General features: G+C 39.2%; 1 long non-coding RNA gene across 2 annotated transcripts; it reads right to left on the reverse strand.

Annotated features, from left to right (window-relative positions):
* Window positions 1-131: 131 nt before the first annotated feature.
* On the reverse strand, window positions 132-18062 carry LOC131221698 (uncharacterized). Of its 2 annotated transcripts, none has more exons than XR_009159534.1 (2): window positions 17812-18062; window positions 132-354 (listed from the first exon to the last, which is right to left on the reverse strand). It is a non-coding gene; the product is annotated as an uncharacterized LOC131221698 (long non-coding RNA). The 2 variants fall into 2 exon arrangements; XR_009159533.1 differs by lacking the exon at window positions 17812-18062 and adding an exon at window positions 1901-2036.
* Window positions 18063-21797: the final 3735 nt, after the last annotated feature.

Genomic DNA, 21797 nt, shown 5'->3' on the forward strand with positions numbered 1-21797 from the left:
ATATACCCAAGAGCATGGCATCCACCATTAAAAATAGTTTTTAGAGATCCTAGTGCTAATAAAGCGCCCTGTCAAACAAGAAAAGACCATCCACAAGAAAATGTATAAATTGAAGAGACGTGTCTTTCGTATGCTATCAAATGAAACTAATATAAAAAAATAAATGAAATTTGCTTGAAGATTTTGAGACAGAAATTACATTTTTTTTCTGCTGCAGCAAGACAGGTTACATAAGAGTGTTGGCAGAGTGTATTGGTGCATGTCCCATTAGACAAATGATAGGAAAATATATTTTGGAGCTTTGGGGACCTCAAACTTCCTCAGCTTCTCAATCAGCCATTCTTTTCTTTTAGCCTGAGATAGGAACATAAAGAAAGTTTGGTGGGGAGTAGTACTCAATTAAAGGAAAGTTTAGTGGAGAAGATGATTCAAAGAAATGTGTTAAACAATAATACTTATCAAAAAAATGAAAATAAGAAATTGCATCTGTAAGTAAAAAAGAAGTCAAAGCAAAAGAAGTTGCAAATGTAAGAATATCACAAAACTTGAACTGTAAGCTTCAGATGACAAGGTAAAACCAAAATGAAATGTGCTAAACAATTAGAAAGAAAAAAAAAAACATCTTTATATGAGCCGCATACAGGATTGTTGGGTGCACAGAAATGGACAAGCATCAATGCAGTAAAATTTAAAGAAGTGAAGTCCCCTGTTACATAGGAAAAACCAGAAATGAGCAGATCCAATCACAGCAGCTTTATCAGTGGTATTGAATCAGCCCTGCCATGATGTATATATTGTATATCAACATCTTCCATCATTTTTTCGGATCATTTTAGAGCATGATCCAAAAAAATGAAGCAGATCCAAATATCTCGTTCACCAATCCAAAAAAAATGAAGCAGATCCAAATATCTGGTGAACCATATTGGAGGAACAGTAGTTGAATCTCAACTGCTTCAAAATTTTTGTCGGCTACAAAAGTTTTTGATGAAGCTGATATTTGTTTTTCCCTTCATCCAGGTCCTTGTGTCTTGATCAACAGGTTTGATGGCAAATAAACTCACGGCGGGTATTACATTGAGCCTTACGAAATTTTTAATGGTGGGAATTCAATCAGCACTGTGGTCCACTTGAGATTTGGACATACTTTTTTTTCCCCATCAAAAGGAGCAGAAATATGGATGGATAGCTTGAATATACAATACATGCATCAACGTGGGCTCCACCGCAGGACCACACTGCGTTGGGTGAGACCCGGGCGCACCTAATCCGGAAATGTTTTAACCAACCACAAAGTATGTTGGGCAGTCAATCACCCTTGTTTCCTATAGTATGGTCCACCCAAGTGTATAAAAAATATACATTACGGTATGCTTATAGAACATCGACCACTAACCAGTACCATCAATGCAATCCAAATCTACCTTGATGTTTATATGGCATCCAAACGGTTTATAAGGTCATTCCCACTGTGATGAAGTGAAAATACTAAAAAATTATGAAACTTTTTAGCCACACGAATGTTTCAAGCAGTGGTCACTGAATCCCTACTGTTTCCTCCCATGCGGCCCACTTGAGTTTTGGATTCACCTCATTTTTAGTCTCATAACCTAAAATGATCTCTCAAAACGGACGCACCATGTGAATTTCTCATAAACATCATGGTGGGCCCCACTTAGCATCCCAGTGAAGGAACTTCCTGCTAGGCATGGGCAGGAAATCCGCGTCAATCATATAAAAAATTATAAATAGGTGCAGGAAAGCAGATGGATGCAGCATAAGATAACCAGCACCCAAAAAAAAAAGAAAAGATTGACAATGGAATGCATTCCTATTCTTAGAACTACAAATTGACATTAAAATGAAAAAGAAAAAAGAAAGAAAAATAAACCATTCTTACCTTTTATACAAAGATTGTTGATAACTGCCAGATTCTAGGAAAACAGATTACTGGTGAAAACTGAAAGCATCCATTGCTACCTTACAAGATCTCGGCTTTACAACACCCATAGCTCAGATTTAGCTTGGTGTGGCACCTTGTGCTGTTAAAGATGAGCAGTACAGCTCAAATTACAAATCTGAACTAAGATTGGAAAAGAAAATAGCACTAAAAAATGAATGGTCTAATAACTGGAAATTGCAAGGGAAAATAGAAACTAACTGCTCAGAATAAATCCATGGAGAAGGCTCTGGGCTCTCTCTGCAGCCTGCTCGGAACTACCGGATATTTGGACCACCTTTTCAGTTAGCTCAGGTCTATCTTCCATGAGGCTGACAGTAGCCCCTGACATCTGTTTACATTAAATATCAATACCATAACTTCAGCAACCAGGTTACAAAATCAAGTAGGAAAATATTCGGACTCCATCCATTCTTAAGGATTCTAATATTTCAATTCTGTAATTGTTAAAATAAAATAATTTAATTAAAAAAATTACTCTGCATGCAATGTTATGTTGCTGATCTGAGTAAGCTTGCTTCCTGATCTCATGATGAGGCTGGGAACAGTATGCTCTAGTGATAAATAGTGGAAATAGCACAGAAGAAGATGAAGCCTTCAAGTTAGTTCATCCATCAAACACAAGGAGACATCAACTAGCATTTGTAGTCTACGGCCTAATTGGCACATGTAAAAACTTCATCAATTCAGCATTTCAACTACAAAAAAAAAAATGGTCTTCAGCGGTTTGTTGAGGGTCAAATATTGCATATTAGACCCAGTTATTACCTGCATTTATGAACATGATACTATCTAACAAACTATTTTAATCGTTTTTGTGTTGCAAGGTGACTTTAGGAGCTTGGGCTGAAAAAGGATGCTGAAAGCATGGAATTAACGCTCAGAATGCACCAAGGCAAGGGATGGACCCCAGGGGACCAAGATCAATTGATTTACATGCCAGAGATCCGAGAAAACTAAGAAACTGAAGCTCAAGTAGCCCAAAAATCAGTCAGAATACAAGATCACAGAGTTCCCACCATCTGGTCGGCTCAAAACTTCACACAGGGCCCGAAGAATATAAATTAACCGTACACATAAAATGTGAACCCTTGGATCCATGTGGAAGTGGCCCAACGGCTAGATCAACCCCTAAAATCATGATTTGAGGCCCGCCTGAAATCTGGATACACTTCAATTTCATTGTCATCGCCTTAAATTGGTTGAGGAAAAGTATGGACGGTACGAATTCCTTACGAACATCACAGTGAACCCCACATGAGGGTGTGCGTGCATTCAGTGCACGCACTCGCGAGTTGCACCGGACCGGAGAATCCGGTCAACAGGCGCTGACCCGACCGCTGCGGCGCAAACAACGTCCTCCTCTGCGGACGCTAATCTCGTGCAGTGGGCCCCACTCGCTCCCTAGAACGTTGATCCTGACCATACACTCGAACTCCATGGTCCATATTACCAAGCCCTAGGTGACAAAATTCCAAGAAACAGTACGGATGGGTTCCTGGCAGTTCAAACGGAAGATGGACAGTGGATTGAACCGGCTTGTGAGCCACACCAAAATCAAACTGAAACTGTCCATTCCCGAACGGTTCTTCATCCTGAATCCAATGGACGGCTTGGATTTCTCAAAACAACAGTGAAGTGGGCCCCACCATCATCACAGCGTCAATGACGCTACTCTGTTTCGCGGTCCGGAAGAACCGGACGTTCTGAATCGTCCTGGCCCACTGGCGATGATCAGATGTCCGATCTTAACCGCCCATCATGCAGAGGGGCTCGTTTTAGCCAAACCCATGTTGTCTTTATGCACTCATACATGCTCAGATGCTGGTTTCAATGGTCACAAATAGACTGCCCTACAACTGTTGTAGCTGATCTCTTCCGTGGGTCACGCTGAATCTGATCCAAAACCGTCCCTTCCCGACTGAAATTTTGTGAAGAATCTTATGAACGGCGTGGATTTCTCAAACATCAAAGAAATCTGGTCCCACAGTATTCACTGCAACCTGCTTTATGCAAGGATTGCGCGTCCGCTAGTTCTGGACGTTCCGGAACGCTGTGGCCTGCCACCGTTGATCAGTCCGTCCATCTGAACGGTCAAAATTGTTCCCACGGTGGGACCAGCCAAAGTTAAGATGACTGAATGGCTTAGATCTTATATGAGGAACATCCATGGGCCGAACAAGCATCAAAACGCAACTCCTCTTGCGTTTCTATGTTTCCTGCGCACGTTGCTGCACAAGGTGAGTCGGTTCTCCGAATCCAGTAAGTTCTCTAGCCTACCAACTCCCCTTCTATAAAGAGACAAGAGAGATGAGAGAATGGCTTCTCGGTTGGAACGTGGACGTAGGGCTGGACGTGAGCAGAGGCCGACCTGGTTTTTCTTTTCTTTTCTTCTTCTTCTTTTGTTTATTTGGAGTTTAGCCTAATCATGCCCGTGATCGGCTAAACCTCTTAGCTAGGGCTAAGAGGAAAAGCCTGTAGCGAGATGAGAGACTTTATTTTATGCTTTTAATTTAAATTCATGAACTGAATTTGATTTTGGTTGATTATTAAAGGAATGTTTTCTTTTAGTCTTTAATGGTCTGTTGTGACTGAAATTACAATGGGTCTGCAATGACTTTGAATATTTCTTTTTTTTCCCTTTTGATGTGTATGACGTCAGGAAGCCCTGTTGTTCACCATCGTCTCCAAGGCATGGTCGGATGATGTACCCTTCCTAACCTTCATTATCATCTGATTGGTTGGTAATTAGTTTAATTCTTTTGTTCACTTTGTCTCCTGGGCATGGTTTGGTGATGGAATCCATTCTAATTCATATACCTTTCATCTCTTTAAAATTATATCAGAGGAAGTTCAGTTTAATTTTCATGATTTATGAAGCAGGCATAAGATCTCCCTGATCTCTGCAAGTGGATCCTCTAAATCCCTAGTTTCTTATTCCTGAATTCGTTAAGTTTTAAATAATTATTTCATCATTATTCCTCAAATCACACTCGATTTAGATTTCATCTCATTTTAGTTCTAGTTCTAGTTAGTTTTAGACAACGTACAAATATCAGTCCTTTGGGATTCGACCTCGGTCTCACCGAGTTTATTACTACATCACAACCCTATACTTGGGGTTTGAACAAGTTTTTGGCGCCGTTGTGGCAAGGAATGGGCGACCAAGAATGACGGGAATCTATGTGCTCATGTTATTGATGGGTTCGGCGTCCAGGATGATAAAATCTACAGGGTAGTAAAATCTATCGACCTGGACTAACACATCCTCAATTATCCCTCTTGGTACACGAACAAAGTGATCAGAAAGTTGTAGTGTGGTCAGGGTGGGTTTTATCTCACCCAAATCTAACTGTTTGTATACCGAGTAGGGAATCAGATTTACGCTTGCTCCTAAGTCAAGAAGTGCGTGATTAATTCGATGGTTCCCGATTACACATGATATAGTTGGGCTACCGGGATCCTTGAATTTCTGCGGCACGTCTTGCTTCAGGATAGCACTCACTTTCTCAGTGAAGAAGATTTTCTTTTGAAGACTTTGCCGTCTTTTGGTCGTGCATAAGTCTTTTAGAAATTTGGCATATGAAGGAATCTGTTTCAATAACGGCAGCAACTCAGAGGATGATGACGATTTCCACGACATTAACATGATTGACTCTTTCGTGGAAGATACAACACCTCTGACCTTATCCTCCGACCATCTAGAGATGTGCCTGGCCCACTCCCATGATTTTGATGATGACATGATTAGGGAGACGTGTGCCCTGCTTGATATTGCACCGGTACTTGAAGTTAACCGGTGGAGGCCACAATTTGAAGAATTGCCACAAACCGATGTAGTGCCTTTACCGTCTAACCTCAAGCCGCCGAAGCTTGACTTAAAACCTTTGCCCTCTGATTTGAAATATACCTATTTAGGTCAAGATGAGACATACCCCATGGTGATCTCTGCCCACCTGAAGAAAGAACAGGAGAGTATGCTCATATCTACTCTCATTGAGCATAAAGGAGCCCTGGGATGGACGATAGCGGACCTCAAGGGAATCGATCCCTCGATTTGTACTCACCGCATATATCTTGAGGATAATGTAAAAATCGCTCGGCAACCACAACGTAGACTAAATCCAAACATGAAGGAAGTGGTTAAGGCCGAGGTTCTTAAACTATTGGACGTGGGTATCATATATCCTATATCTGATAGTCAATGGGTGAGTCCAACTCAAGTGATCCCTAAGAAGTTCGGAATCACTATTGTAGCCAATGCTAATAATGAACTCATGCCAACTAGAGTTACTACTGGTTGGAGAATGTGCAATGACTACAGGAAGTTGAATACTGTCACGAGGAAAGACCACTTTTCTTTACCATTCATTGATCAGATCCTGAAAAGGTTAGCTAGTCATTCCTATTACAGTTTCCTTGACGGGTATTCGGCCTACAACCAGATAGAGATAGCCCCTGAAGACCAGGAAAAGACCACATTTACATGTCCCTACGGCACCTTTGCCTACCGAAGGATGCCATTCGGACTATGTAATGCCCCTGCCACCTTTCAGCGATGTATGCTTAGTATCTTTTCTGATATTGTGGGACAATATCTAGAGGTCTTCATGGACGATTTCTCTGTTTACGGTCCATCTTTTAGCAAGTGCTTGGAAAGTCTTAAATGTGTGTTGAAAAGATGTGAAGAAAAGAACTTGGTACTTAATTGGGAGAAGTGTCATTTCATGGTTCAGAAGAGAATTGTCCTTAGGCATATCATCTCGTCCAAGGGAATCGAGGTAGATAAGGCAAAAATCGATCTTATTTCTAACCTACCTCCACCCAAGAACATCAGAGACGTGCGATCCTTCTTAGGACACGCAGGATTTTACAGGCGATTCATAAAGGACTTTAGTCTCCTCTCTCGTCCTTTATGTAATCTTCTTTAAAAGGATGTTCCGTACGAGTGGACTGAGAAATGCCAGGAAGCTTTCTCCAAGCTTAAGGGCACGTTAACCACTGCACCTATCATGCAGCCACCTGACTGGAGCCTTCCTTTTGAGCTTATGTGCGACGCTTCTGATTATGCTCTTGGAGCGGTTCTAGGCCAGAGAAAAGATAAGAGACCCTACGTCATCCATTACGTGAGTAGGACTTTAAATCCGGCCCAAGTGAACTACTCAACTACGAAAAAAGAACTCTTAGCCGTAGTGTTCACCTTGGACAAATTTAGGTCCTACCTGATCGGATCCAAGATCATTATCTATACAGATCATGTGGCACTGAAGTATCTTCTTTCTAAGAATGATTCTAAGCCCCGCCTGATACGATGGATTCTTCTACTCCAAGAATTTGATTTAGAAATTAAAGATAAAAAGGGAGTAGAAAACGTTGTGGCCGATCACATTTCTCGCCTTAATACCTCTGATTCCCTTGAGACGACCCATATCAACGACATGTTCCCTGACGAACAACTGTTCAGAGTCTCCCATTCACCTTGGTTCGCTGATATTGCTAATTATCTTGCTACAAGTGCCATACCGACACAGTGGACTGCGCAAGATAAGAAGAAATTCTTCACCGAGGTGCGCAACTTTTTCTGGGATGATCCTTATTTATTTAAATATTGTCCAGAGAAAATTCTAAGGAGATGTGTACCAGACGATGAGCATCAGAGCGTTATCTCCTTCTGTCACTCACAAGCCTGTGGTGTTCACTTTTCTGCTAAAAAGACCATGACCAAGATTCTGCAGTGTTGCTTTTTCTGGCCCACTATGTTTAGAGACACTCATGAGTTTTGCAAAGCTTGTGAGCGTTGTCAGAAATTGGGAGCATTGTCTCATCGTAATATGATGCCTTTGAATCCTATCCTTATCATTGAAGCATTTGATTGCTGGGGTATCGATTTCATGGGACCATTTCCCTAATCGTTTGAAAATCTGTATATTTTGCTCGCCGTGGATTATGTCACTAAATGGGTCGAAGCGATTCCGTGTCGAACTAATGACCATCGCACGGTCATTAAATTCCTAAAAGAAAACATCCTTTCTCGATTCGGAATTCCTCGAGCCATCATTAGTGATGGGGGCTCACACTTTTGTAATAAACCATTTGAGAGCTTAATGAAGAAATACGGTATCTCTCATAAGGTGAGCACCCCGTACCATCCACAGACAAGTGGGCAAGCTGAGATTTCTAATAGGAAAATTAAACACATTTTGGAGAAAACAGTTAACTCTGATCGTAAGGATTGGTCAATCCGATTGACCGATGCCTTATGGGCATACCGTACTGCCTTTAAAACCCCTATTGGAATGTCTCCCTTTAGACTTGTCTATGGGAAAGCTTGTCACTTGCCTGTAGAGCTGGAACATAAAGCGTACTGGGCGATCAAAAATCTTAATTTCAATCTGGACAACGCTGGCTCGCTACGCAAACTTCAATTGAATGAACTTGAGAAAATCCGGAATGATGCGTACGATAATTCAAGAATTTACAAGGACAGGATGAAAGTATTTCATAACCAACACATTTTGCGAAAATCATTCATACCTGGTCAGAAAGTCCTTTTATATAATTCTCGATTACATCTCTTTCCAGGTAAGCTTCGATCTCGTTGGACTGGCCCTTACATTGTGGTCACTGCGTATCCTCATGGGGCCGTTGAGATAAGAGATCCTGACAATGGCAAGGAGTTTAAAGTAAATGGACATCGCTTAAAGCCATTTGTCGAGAAATTTGATTCAGAGGGCATGTCCATACCTCTGACTGATCCTGTTTACCAGGATTGATCTCCTAGTCTGATGGAGGTATAGGCAGGTTTCCTGTTTTCATAGGACTAGGATAGTTTCCTTTATGCTCCTGGGAGTCAACCCAGCTTTTTATTCTGTTCCATTTTTCTAGTTAGTTAGGTCAATGTTTGTGGGTAACATTGCTGCAAACCCTCACGAGACTACAACTCGTCCATTAGGGGCAACCTAGGGGTTTAAAGGCTTATTGCATACGTTAAATGCAATCGAGAACACCTGCGAAAGTGGTGTAAGTAGGATTTTATTTTTGTTATTTTTATTTTTCTTCTGTTGGTTTCTCCCTTGTGCTGACCCGCGCTTACGTAGATATTTTTGGAAAGCCTTTTGATTCTTTCGTCCAGGCACTATCTTTCCATCACTCCTCTTATATTTTTACTGTCCTATGTGCACAGCATGCTTACTTCTTTTACATTGAAGACAATGTGGATTTTAGGTTGGGGGTGGGAGATTAGGTTCCCTAATCAGGTTTTCTTAGTCTTGAGTGAATAATTGTGAAAATTTTAAATTTTTCTGAAATTTTGTATGAATCCAAAGTGATTTTGTGGCCATCTGGGACACTTGGAATTACAATATACATGATATTGGTAATTTATGACCCTTGGATTCAGTTATCTGTTAGATTTTACAACTAAGTTTGAATTGTTAATCCATTATTAGAAGTTGTTAACATTGATTGAGTCATGAATTCACAGGACACATCTCGCTTGCACATTAAGGTTTCAGTCCGATATTGAATTATAACATTGGTGATCATTAAGCATAGAAGGAACCAACCTGGGGAATTGTCCATCTTGTTCAATACAAAAAAGAAGAAGAAGAAGAAGAAGAAGAAGAAGAATGAATGAATGAATGAAAGAAGGAAAAAGAATACCCAGCTAAAAAACAGTTGTAATAAGGAAAGGGTAGGGTGTACGATCTTCAACATAGGTTTGGTCCTTATAGGTGTGGATGCGATGCCCTGTCCCCTCGATGGAAAAATCAAAAGCTGGAAGAATGAAAAAAAGAAAAAAAAAAGAGAAAAAAGAAAAAAAGAATTGTACGGCAATTTCTAGTTTAGGTTTGGTTGTCTTGAATACTCATTCGATCATCAATGTATCATAGAAATTTGACAATTGGATCCCTTAATGATGGTAAGCCGTGATTACACGATACACCCATGGAACTCAATGTTTAGAATTTTTCTGATTGTTGGATTAATTCTTTGATCTTGGTTATGAAATCTACAGAGTGCTTGAGTATAAGGAATGTAAAACCCAACATTCATGAATCTTAGACTTCTAGTATCTTGATTGTTAAAAAAAATTAAAAATAAATAAAAATAAAAATAAAAAATCAGTTAAGTTTTTAGAGATTGTCCTATAACTCTCAACTTATTTTTCGCATGCTTTGCTTGGGACTAGCAAAATGCCGGTTGGGGGTTGTGTTGAAGGTCAAATATTGCATATTAGACCTAGTTATTGCCTGCATTTATGAACATGATACTATTTAACAAGCTATTTTAATCGTTTTTGTGTTGCAAGGTGACTTTAGGAGCTTAGGCTAAAAAAGGATGCTGAAAGCATGGAATTAACGCTCAGAATGCACCAAGGCAAGGGATGGACCCCAGGGGACCAAGATCAATGGATTTACATGCTAGATATCCAAGAAAACTGAGAAACTGAAGCTCAAGTAGCCCAAAAATCAGCCAGAATACAAGATCACAGAGTTCCCACCATCTGGTCAGCTCGAAACTTCACATAAGGCCCGAAGAATATAAATTAACCGTACACATAAAATGTGAACCCTTGGATCCATGTGGAAGTGGCCCAACGGCTAGATCAGCCCCTAAAATCATGATTTGGGGTTCGCCTGAAATCGGGATACGCTTCAATTTCATTGTCATCGCCTTAAATTGGTTGAGGAAAAGTATGGACGGTACGGATTCCTTACAAACATCACAGTGAACCCCACATGAGGGTGTGTGTGCATTTAGTGCACGCACTCGCGAGCTGCACCGGACCGGAGAATCCGGTCAACAGGCGCTGACTCGACCGCTGCGGCGCAAACAACGTCCTCCTCTGCGGACGCTGATCTCGTGCAGTGGGCCCCACTCGCTCCCCAGAACGCTAATCCTGACCATACACTCAAACTCCATGGTCCATATTACCAAGCCCTAGGTGATAAAATTCCAAGAAACAGTACGGATGGGTTCCTGGTAGTTCAAACGGAAGATGGACGGTGGACTGAACCAGTTTGTGGGCCACACCAAAATCAAACTGAAACTGTCCCTTCCCGAATGGTTCTTCGTCCTGAATCCAATGGACATCTTGGATTTCTCAAAACAACAGTGAAGTGGGCCCCACTATCGTCACAACGTCAATGACGCTACTCTGTTTCGCAGTCCGGAACAACCGGACATTCCGAATCGTCCTGGCCCACTCGCGATGATCAAATGTCTGATCTTAACCGCCCATCATGCAGAGGGGCTCGTTTTAGCCAAACCCATGTTGTCTTTATGCACTCATACATGTGCAGGTGCTGGTTTCAATGGTCACAAACGGACTACCCTATAACTGTTACAGCTGATCTCTTCTGTTGGTCACGTTGAATCTGATCCAAAACCGTCCCTTCCCGACCGAAATTTTGTGAAGAATCTTATGAACGGCGTGGATTTCTCAAACATCAAAGAAATCTGGTCCCACAGTATTCACTGCAACCTGCTTTACGCAGGGATTGCGCGTCCGCGAGTTCCCGACGTTCCGGAACGCTGTAGCCCGCCACCGTTGATCGGTCCGTCCATCTGAACGGTCAAAATTGTTCCCACGGTGGGACCAGCCAAAGTCAAGATGACTGAATGGCTCAGATCTTATATGAGGAACATCCATGAGCCGAACAAGCATCAAAACGCAACTCCTCTTGCGTTTCTGCGTTTCTTGCACACGTTGCTGCGTAAGGTGAGTCGGTTCTCCGAATCCAGCAAGTTCTCTAGCCTACCAACTCCCCTTCTATAAAGAGACAAGAGAGATGAGAGAATGGCATCTCGGTTGGAACGTGGACGTAGGGCTGGACGTGAGCAGAGGCCGACCTGGTTTTTCTTTTCTTTTCTTCTTCTTCTTTTGTTTATTTGGAGTTTAGCCTAATCATGCCCGTGATCGGCTAAACCTCTTAGCTAGGGCTAAAGAGGAGAAGCCTATAGCGAGATGGGAGACTTTATTTTATGCTTTTAATTTAAATTCATGAACTGAATTTGATTTTGGTTGATTATTAAATGAATGTTTTCTTTTAGTCTTTAATGGTTTGTTGTGACTGAAATTACAATGGGTCTGTAATGGCTTTGAATATTTCTATTTTTTTCCTTTTGATGTGTATGACGTCAGGAAGCCCTGTTGTTCACCATCGTCTCTAAGGCATGGTCGGATGATGGTACCCTTCCTAACCTTCATAATCATCTGATTGGTTGGTAATTAGTTTAATTCTTTTGTTGACTTTGTCTCCTGGGCATGGTTTGGTGATGGAATCCATTCTAATTCATATAACTTTCATCTCTTTAAAATTATATCAGAGGAAGTTCAGTTTAATTTTCATGATTTATAAAGCAGGCATAAGATCTCCCTGATCTCTATAAGTGGATCCTCTGAATCCCTAGTTTCTTATTCCTGAATTCGTTAAGTTTTAAATAATTATTTCATCATTATTCCTCAAATCACACTCGTTTAGATTTCATCTCATTTTAGTTCTAGTTAGTTTTAAACGACGTACATATATCAATCCCTTGGGATTCGACCTCAGTCTCACCGAGTTTATTACTACATCACAACCCTATACTTGGGGATTGAACAGGGTTGATCCGCTTATTGATGCAATGGTCATCAATTCATAATTTAGTAGTTGAAACCATTGATGCAATGGTCTTCACATCAATCTCTCATCTAACAAAAAACATTTGAATTTGATTGAATGTGAACCAATGTTATATCTCATCTAACACCCTTTTATTGTTAGAACTATCGAATACGAAATGATTAGCCACCAAGTTCCTGTACACAGAGCACAATGTCATTATCATGGACAATGTTGAAAGAGAAATGCTCTTATGACATGCATGAGAATAACGATGATGGTCTATACATTTTACATAATGTTAGGGAGAAATCCTCATATCTATTAAAAAGTTATTTTGGTTAGCAAATCTTCCCAAGCAAGACAACTCAGAAACAAAGAATTAGAAAAAGACCAAGTTCTCCAAAATTCCACAAAAAACTAAACAAAGGAATATATCGAACTTATTGAATCTTCAGTTCCTGTCTTTCCTGCCGAGTCAAACACATTAATTTCATAAGGTGAGAATTTAGAGAAGTGGTGGTTGAAAAATATAAGCACCTGAAGAAGTACAACAATAATCTAGTCTAGGTTCAAATAAAATAAAAAAAAGAAAAAAAAAAAAGGAAAGAGAGATTGATTGGGTATCTGCAAGAATCGTGAAAACTGACACAATCTAAGCCCTTTAAACCTTGGTAACTTACATGAGTACTTGAGTAAGTTATAGGCGACTCAAACTACAGCCACCATCAAGTCAAATTGTATCTTCTCTTGATGAGAATTGGTTGATAGATCTATATATAAAATTCAGCAAAGGCGCACACACACACACACACACACACACACACACACACACACACACATATATATATATATATATATATATATATATATATATATATATATATATATATATAATTCAATTACCATAGCATAGCCATCCCTATGAACATCAGCAGATCAGAGCAGCGCATCAGTCCACAGCAGCCCACCCCTATTTGCAACCATCTATACTGCTACACAAGGGTACAAAACAGAATGACAGTATGAACAAAAGAACATTCACATCATGGTTATGGGCATGCCGATTTGCTGAAAGAAGACAGGTTCTGAAAGTGGCAACAACTAGTTGCCTAACACTTTGTAGGAACACAACTGAAACTTGCAGCCTAACCTTCAGATGATGCCGGACCACTGGAAGAACATCTCCCACCCTGATTTTCAGATGAGTCTCACCTTCTTCTTTTTTACTTTTTTATTCAAAAAAAAAAGCATGTTGTATAATTGGGCTCCTCAAAAAGGAACAGGCCACACTTATCATCATATAGAACCGCTATACAACACAAAAAACTGAAAAAACTATAAAAACACAGTGCCATGACAAAGTTGAATATGACCTTAAAAGGAGAGACTACATCCTTGTATTGATACACATTTGTTTACCAAATTTGGAAAGTTGACTACTTGGATTTTAACCTTCTATTTAGAAGAAACCAATTGGCCAGGTAACATATCAGTTCCATCAAATTTTTGTTCACGACCCATGTAAAGTGGGCCCTGATTTGCACAGTTCAGTTCAAGTTACCTCTTGACCGTGCATGTGTATGAAACATCACATTCTTCCTGAGTATCAAAGTTTTCTCTTCACAACAATGGCACTTAGCTAGATTCGAGGCAATGTAGACATATTGCCAATGAATTTGTAATCCATCCCCATTAACCGCTCAGGCATTGATTCAGTAAGAGTCAATTCTAATAAGAAAATGAAAACACTTGTAGGAAAAATAGAAAGCGTATAAATTTCAACAACATAAATTTCATAAATATTGTATTCAAAGGGAATATTATATTCAAAGGGACCTCCTCATCCGTCCACGAGTATCATCCACGATCTACCTAGTGGTTCCAACTATGGAATTAATCCATATTCTACAAGAGTAACACAATCCAGATTCTTTGTTGAAGCATTTCTTCAAACATGTAGGCGACCATGGACAATGGCGGATATGGCTACCGTTGCCATGGCTACTGCCCAATTTCTAGCCATCAAAAGAGGAAATGAGAGAGAAAGAGAAAGTACCTTCGACTTCCTCATCTCATTTCTTCTATTCACTTCAACTTTTGGAGAGAGATCAACGAAAAGACTGCTTCAAAGAGAATGAGCTGGGAGAGAGAAGTCGATAGAGAGGGAGGGAAATCAGGGAGATCGAGAGAGGGAGGGAGAGGGAGGGAGGGAGATCGAGAGAGATGGAGTAGATATCGGGAGAGAGGGGATTAGGGAATGGGGAGAGAGAGAGAGAGAGAGAGAGAGAGAGAGAGAGAGAGAGAGAGAGAGAGAGAGAGAGTGAAATACCCTCTTTTGGGCGCGGCTCTGTTTTGAGCCCGCGCCCAAATTTGGGTCGGATGGACGCGACAGTCCGGACAGGGGCTCCATGGGGCCCACCATGATGTATTTGATTAATCCATTCCAATAAATAATTTTAGTTTATGACACAAAATTTCAGGTATATTGAAGGCCCAAGTGGACTACACCATAAGAAGCAACTGTAATTTAATATCCATGTTTCCTACCGTGTGGTCCACTTGAGCCTTCGATCTACTTGATCTTTTTAAATCCTCTAACGTAATATTTAAAAATATATAGACGGCTTAGATATAACATATAGTTTTTTTTAGGCCTCATTGAACCCCTTACAACACCGTTAATTATTAATGGTGTCTCAACTTTTTAGCTACGGATTAAAACCGTAGCAACTATAGCTAAGGATTATATCTGTAGCAGAAAATTAACACGGTCTGTATTCTTTGCCCCTTTTTCTGGTAGTGAATGGAGAAAGGTGGAGAGTTTTAAATTTCCATGTCGCCATTGAGAAAGCGCTCATGTATTGGGAATTATTTATATATTTGTGTAAACTACAAAGGGTTTCTTTTTTCTTCTCTCAACCTTTTTTTCTTCATCAAGGCTCATTGAGATGTTCATTTTTTTATTTTCATTTTTCTTTCTTTCTTTCATTTTTTTATTATTATTACTTCTTTTTTTTGAAGAATTGAAATTTTCAGTCTTCAAAATATGCTTTTATATCTTTTTAATTTTTCCAAGTGAGAAATAAACTCCACTTTTCCAGTTCCAAGTTAATAATGTAGAAAAGCTATTTAGAAATCTGTGAAAACAAAAAGCTGACATTTCATCTTTCAATTAGATCACAGATTTTTTCCCGAGAAAAGAAAAAAAAATCCAGACAAAAGAAACTCAGTCATCTTCAGTGACACTCCAATTTGAGAGAATGGTTGAGGGTGGAATATACATTTGTGAATTTTGTTGTAGATCTGCCTACAAGGTATTTTGTCTATATAAATCTTTTTACCGAGCAAACTTAAGGTAAAGGGGGCTGATCATTTTTGAATGGGTGCATCATGTGCCATCAGGATGCAGAAACAGGAGATCATTTGTCGATTCACTGCCCCTTTGCACAAGAGATTTGGTGGAAGCTCTTTCACCTTTTTCAGGTGGATCACTACAAGAAATCTCACTTTTAGCGACGAAAATATTCGTCGCTAAAAGTCAAATTTTCGTACCTAAAAAGTTTTAGTGACGAAAGTTTTCGTCGCTAAATTCGTCGCTAAAAGACCGACGTCGAAGCGTTTTATCAGCGAAGAATTCGAATCGTCGCTAAATGCAAGCTTTTTAGCGACGAAAATTTTCGTCGCTAAAAAAGCTGTACAAAACTTTTAGCAGCGAAAATTTTCGCTGCTAAAAATAAATTACAAAACTTTTAACTACAAAAATTTTCGCTGCTAAAAATAAATTACAAAACTTTTAGCGACGAAAATTGTCGCCGCTAAAAACCTGTATAAGACTTTTAGCAGCGAAAATTTTCGCTGCTAAAAGTCTTGTACAGTTTTTCTAGCGACGAAAATTTTCGTCGCGACAAAACTATACAATCTTTTAGCAGCGAACCTTTTCGCTCCTAAAAAATCGTTCCACTTTTATCGGCGAAAATTTTCGTCGCTAAAAAAACTGTACAAGACTTTTAGCAGCGAAAATTTTCGCTACTAAAAAAATTATTCTACTTTTAGCGACGAAACTTTTCGTCACTAAAAAATTGTACAAGACTTTTAGCAGCAAAAATTTTCGCAGCTAAAAATAAATTACAAAACTTTTAGCTACAAAAATTTTCGTCGCTAAAAGTCTCTTTTTAAAAAATTATTCTAGCTCAAAATTCCTGATATACACCTGTTAACAATATATTTCATCATATTCATCCTGATATACACCTGTTATATAATATATTTCATCATATTCACATTCACATCCATCTAAACCCAAACAAGAAAATCCATCCAAACATAAAAGTACATTCATCCAAACACAAACAATCTTATCCGCATCACACTTATTCACGCATAAATACATACAAGTTTAACATGATAAACAAATATACAAAAAATCATCGTCTTCTTCCTATTTCGACAACTTCCTTACCACCTACTTTCTAGTCAAGTTCCATAGCCATGCACACTTGTTTCCTTGTCCTTGCATCTTAACATCATCGCCATCTTTCTCTTTTATCTACACCACCCAACATTTGGAAGGATCATACATGTATTCACTGAAGAAGATATGCTCAAAGATTGCAGGGTCATCCAGAGATGGAAGATCATGCTTCTTTCTGGCTTCACACTTCCCTTCTATCATCTCCACTGGCACACTGAGTGTTTCTGCACTGTAATACACCTGCTAATTGAACTGAAAATCATGTGACATCATTTCTACTAGTCACTGAAAACAGGCATATGATTTGTGACTCCATAACATGTCTGTGGGTTCTCTATGAACTCTAATCACAGAGTGATACCCAAAAACCTGACACACTTGGTGGTCAAACTACAACTCAATGCCAACATGGACTGGCACATCAGCCACTTTTGTTGTAACAGGAATTGTTTGATAACCATGATGAAGAAGAATACTTTCCAACAAAGAGCTACCAGTTAACAGCCAAGAAACTCACCTCCATCATGACGTGGCAAGCCAAAAGTTGATAAGGCATGTACTTATAGCCACTGCAAAAAGAAAAAAAATGAAAAACTGAGTTGTGGCTTTTGGGTTTTCTCAATGACATCATATCTTTTATTCAAGTCACAATACAAAATAAAATTCAAATCTTTCAAGGCCTGATTGAGTTTCATCAACTTAATGCAAAGATAATCTACAAGCAAGAGAATCAGTGAAATTTTGGTAATGAATGTCTATTTTCTTACATATAATCTAGCGCTGAGAGTCTTGAAAAGCTGCTTGGAATTTCTCCTGTCAAATTGCTAAAGGTAAGTTATCTACAAGAGAAAATTATCATTAGAAAAAAACTGGGGAAGATTCTCTCTGAAATGAATTTGTAAGTTACATGTATTCAATGCGTGTTCTCATCCATAGCAGGCCATGAGATTGAAGACTGTAGTATATTGTAAAGAACATGGAATGCACAAAAGGATTTTCCTTGTCCAGTAGCATGATGGATTAGCCAGTACAAAGAAAAATAAACATAGAAATGAAAGTGAAAGGCCAAATCACCATGAATTTGTCGTCGAATCACTTCAGTTTTGCACTTCCCTTCCTAATTTAACTTCTTTCAAACCATGAAACAGTTGTCTGGACAGTGGTCGTGATTTGCATGTCAACTCATGGAGCTGAATCTTCAACTTTCATTTTATGTTTTCATCACTTAATTTAGAGTTGACCATCCAAACTTAAGAATATTGTGCATCTAACAATGCCTAGTCAGCACTCAATGGCATGGGAAAAGAAATATATAAAGGCCATGTATAAAAGATTTGTCCAAAGTAACTTACAAGGATTTCAGATTTGTCATTGTCCCAATATATTGTGGGATTATGTCAGAAATCAAGCAATTTCTTAGTACCCTGCAGTATATGAGCAAGACAGACACTTCATGAACAAAAGAAGTAACAAACAATGATATATTTATGCCATCAGGGGTATATCCATTCAACTCACAATTTCTGCATTTTGGTCATTCCCTCAACTAGAAAATGCACATTCCCTCAACTAGAAAATTATGTAGGTTACTTTTTGAAATCATGGGTATCTTATATTGTATGTTGTGTACTTTGGTATTGATGTGTGGGATGGTATCTTTTTTATTGTTATACCTTTGGATGGATTGAGCTATGTAAATATGGGCAGGATTTAAATTTTAATGGTGGCTAGTCAAAGAGGGGTTGTTTTTTCTTTAATTCTAAAAAGAGGTATTATGCAATGCTCCGGTCATATGTTTGATTAGGATTTAAGTTTGTACATGTGAGCCCACAGTACTGTGATTCAATCCAATGATATGATGGCCTTCACTGTTAACAGGTCATGAACCAGAAATCTCCCAGATTGGAGAAGCCCTAAACCTTCAATAGGTAGCTAAGAAGCAGATGTTTTACAAAGAAAACATAGCAACAGCTCACATTTATTTTCATTTATGAGCTCATGAGCTAAAATGACCTAGCAAAATAGATGGGCATCATGAATACATTCATCAAAGTGGGCCTCAAGGTAAGGGTTGCACCATCTTAGATGAGGCCAAGGCACATCTAATCCACTCTTCCATTTCTATCATCAACACGCGACTCAATCAAATCATGCCAAGTCAGCTCACAAGGGTGTCAACAGACAATCCACCTTCCCTCGCAACATGTCCTCCCGAGGGACTGATATACAAGAAATGTTTGCATACACCATCTTTATTTTCCTACAATTTATCATCTCAGTCTAAACATATGAGCTGTGAAAAACGTGATTCATATTTCAAAGATCACTTGGGGAGAAAATTACAACAATATACTCATTAGATAGGCTATATTGATGCAATATTTGAATGTGGCCCATCATTTATATGATCTGGAATACATGAAGGGTGCAACAGTCAGACAGTAATGACTGTTGTAGAGTGAATATGGGTGCAGAAATCTTGGGTTTTATCTAGTGACTTAAAAGAGAAAACCTGGCATTATTGATGATGAGATGAAGCTTCAAATCACAGAAGGTGCCCCTGTTTACAACCAAATAGAATGTCAATAAGAAGTCTAAGATTGGTCTGTATTTTCCCAATTCCTTGTAGGATTCTATGCATGTTTAAAAAGCAAAAGACAAACAAAATTTTAGAAAATGAAAATGAAGACAACCAGCTTCCTTCAGCTGTCCGTCCATTTCAGTCATATTAAAATTTCATTGGTCTAAAATATTTTTGCAAAATGATAATAGCCTGGCAACAAATGTAACTTTATCAGCAACTTGATGAAGACCTAAATCATGCTGTTTAATATACTTCATCAACAGAAAAATAAAAATAAAAAATCAGCAACTTACCTCAGTAATCAAGTAAAGGTTTTCTTCTTGCAACACATCCTCAAAATTTGAAGACACCTATCCCATGAATTAGATATACCCTTTCATGGTGAGCCATGGGCTTGAAAATGAGGCCAATCCACAACTTAAGTGAGCAACAACATAAACAATGGTTAAGGGTGGATGCACATCCATTGAAACCTTTTTTTCTTTCTTTTTTTTGTACAGTGGACCCAACGAGATGTGGTTTAAACATCTAGGCCATTCATTGTTCCATGTTCATTTGATCAGTTCCATGCAATTTCACACACCCAATTCATCCAAAAAATCAGAAACATGACTTGTATGAACAACAGAAGATCCTTCCATTCAATCAGTTTCATGGAATTCCATGAGTTCACCAAATACAATAACAGAATAACCATAATGATCTGAAGCAACCTGCATAAGATACCGAGAAATTAAAGCCTAAAAGAAAATATAGATTGGTAAAAATATAAATATACTAATGAAAACATGTGCACTTAGAAAACAACACAGGTTATAACAAAACCTCAATTATGAGATGGCTTCTTCTGTTTGAGTCACCAAAAGAGAGGGGGAAATTGATTTCCTTTTAACAGTTACATAGAAAACTACACTCGTAACCAACTCTAGATGGAAATTTATTTCCTTTTAACAGTTAGAGAATGATTGAAAGATTAGACCAAGACCAATCTAATGAAACCTTACAAAACGCATCCTCCATAAAGTCCAGTTTCAAAGTGAGGAAAAAAGACTCTAATAGCCACATATCCTCTCTTTTATATAGGATTTGCAGTTTTATTCCACAAAGCAAAAATGTTAAATATATCAATATGAAGGCCATTTCTTACTGTTCCACTTTACTACCATTTTCACACCCAGCTCCAGCCATGGCTATTTTAACTGCTGCTGCATCAACATCCGCCTTTCATATTATGCACGAGATGGCAAACCTTGTATAAAAAAAAAAAAGCCAATTACCGAAAATCCAAAAACACAATGTAATACACTATTACATATAAATCTAAAATTGAAACCAGATTTTAAATCAAAATAAAACAACAACATTACTTGTACTCTGAGTTATAACAGAACATTCCCCATTGCATTCAACAAAAAATCAGATATGAATCCCCAAAAAATTCCCAAATCTGTTAATTAAGGATTTTCAGATATGAATCCCCAAAAAATCAAAAAATCAGGGATTTTCGATTCTGAATCCTCAAATCTGAATCCCATACAGGCAAATTAGGGATTCCGAATCCCAAATCCAGAAATTAGGGATTTCGAATCCCGAATCTAGAATTAGGGATTTCCGTCAACCGTGAGAACGGTCAGAGAGAGAGAGAGAGAGAGAGAGAGAGAGAGAGAGAGAGAGAGAGAGAGAGAGAGAGAGAGAGATACCTGATCACGGTCCACCGATCCACCGAGAGAGACAGAGAGAGAGAGAGGATGCGCGAGAGAGAGAGTACCGAGAGAGACAGAGAGAGCGACAGAGAGACAGAGAGAGAGAGGGCGCGGTTGAGAGAGGGACCGAGCGAGAGAGAGAGAGAGAGAGAGAGAGAGGGCGCGCGAGACAGGAGACAGAGAGAGTGAGAGACCGAGAGAGGGCGCGGCAGACAGGAGACAGAGAGAGTGAGAGACCGAGAGAGGAGAGTATATCTCCCTCTCTCTACTCGCGCTGACACCAACGCTCTTGGCTGGTGGTCGGTGTTGTGTGGGCCCCACGATGTTTTATGTGTTTCATCCCTGCCGTCCATCTTTTTTTCCATATCATTTTATGGTATGAGACAAAAAATGAGGTATATCCCAATCTCAACTGGACCACATTATAGGAAACAGTGTTGAATGAGCGTGGACCATTAAGTTACTT

The sequence above is a fragment of the Magnolia sinica genome, chromosome 12, assembly GCF_029962835.1.
Source record: "Magnolia sinica isolate HGM2019 chromosome 12, MsV1, whole genome shotgun sequence".
NCBI classification, from domain to species: Eukaryota; Viridiplantae; Streptophyta; class Magnoliopsida; order Magnoliales; family Magnoliaceae; genus Magnolia; species Magnolia sinica.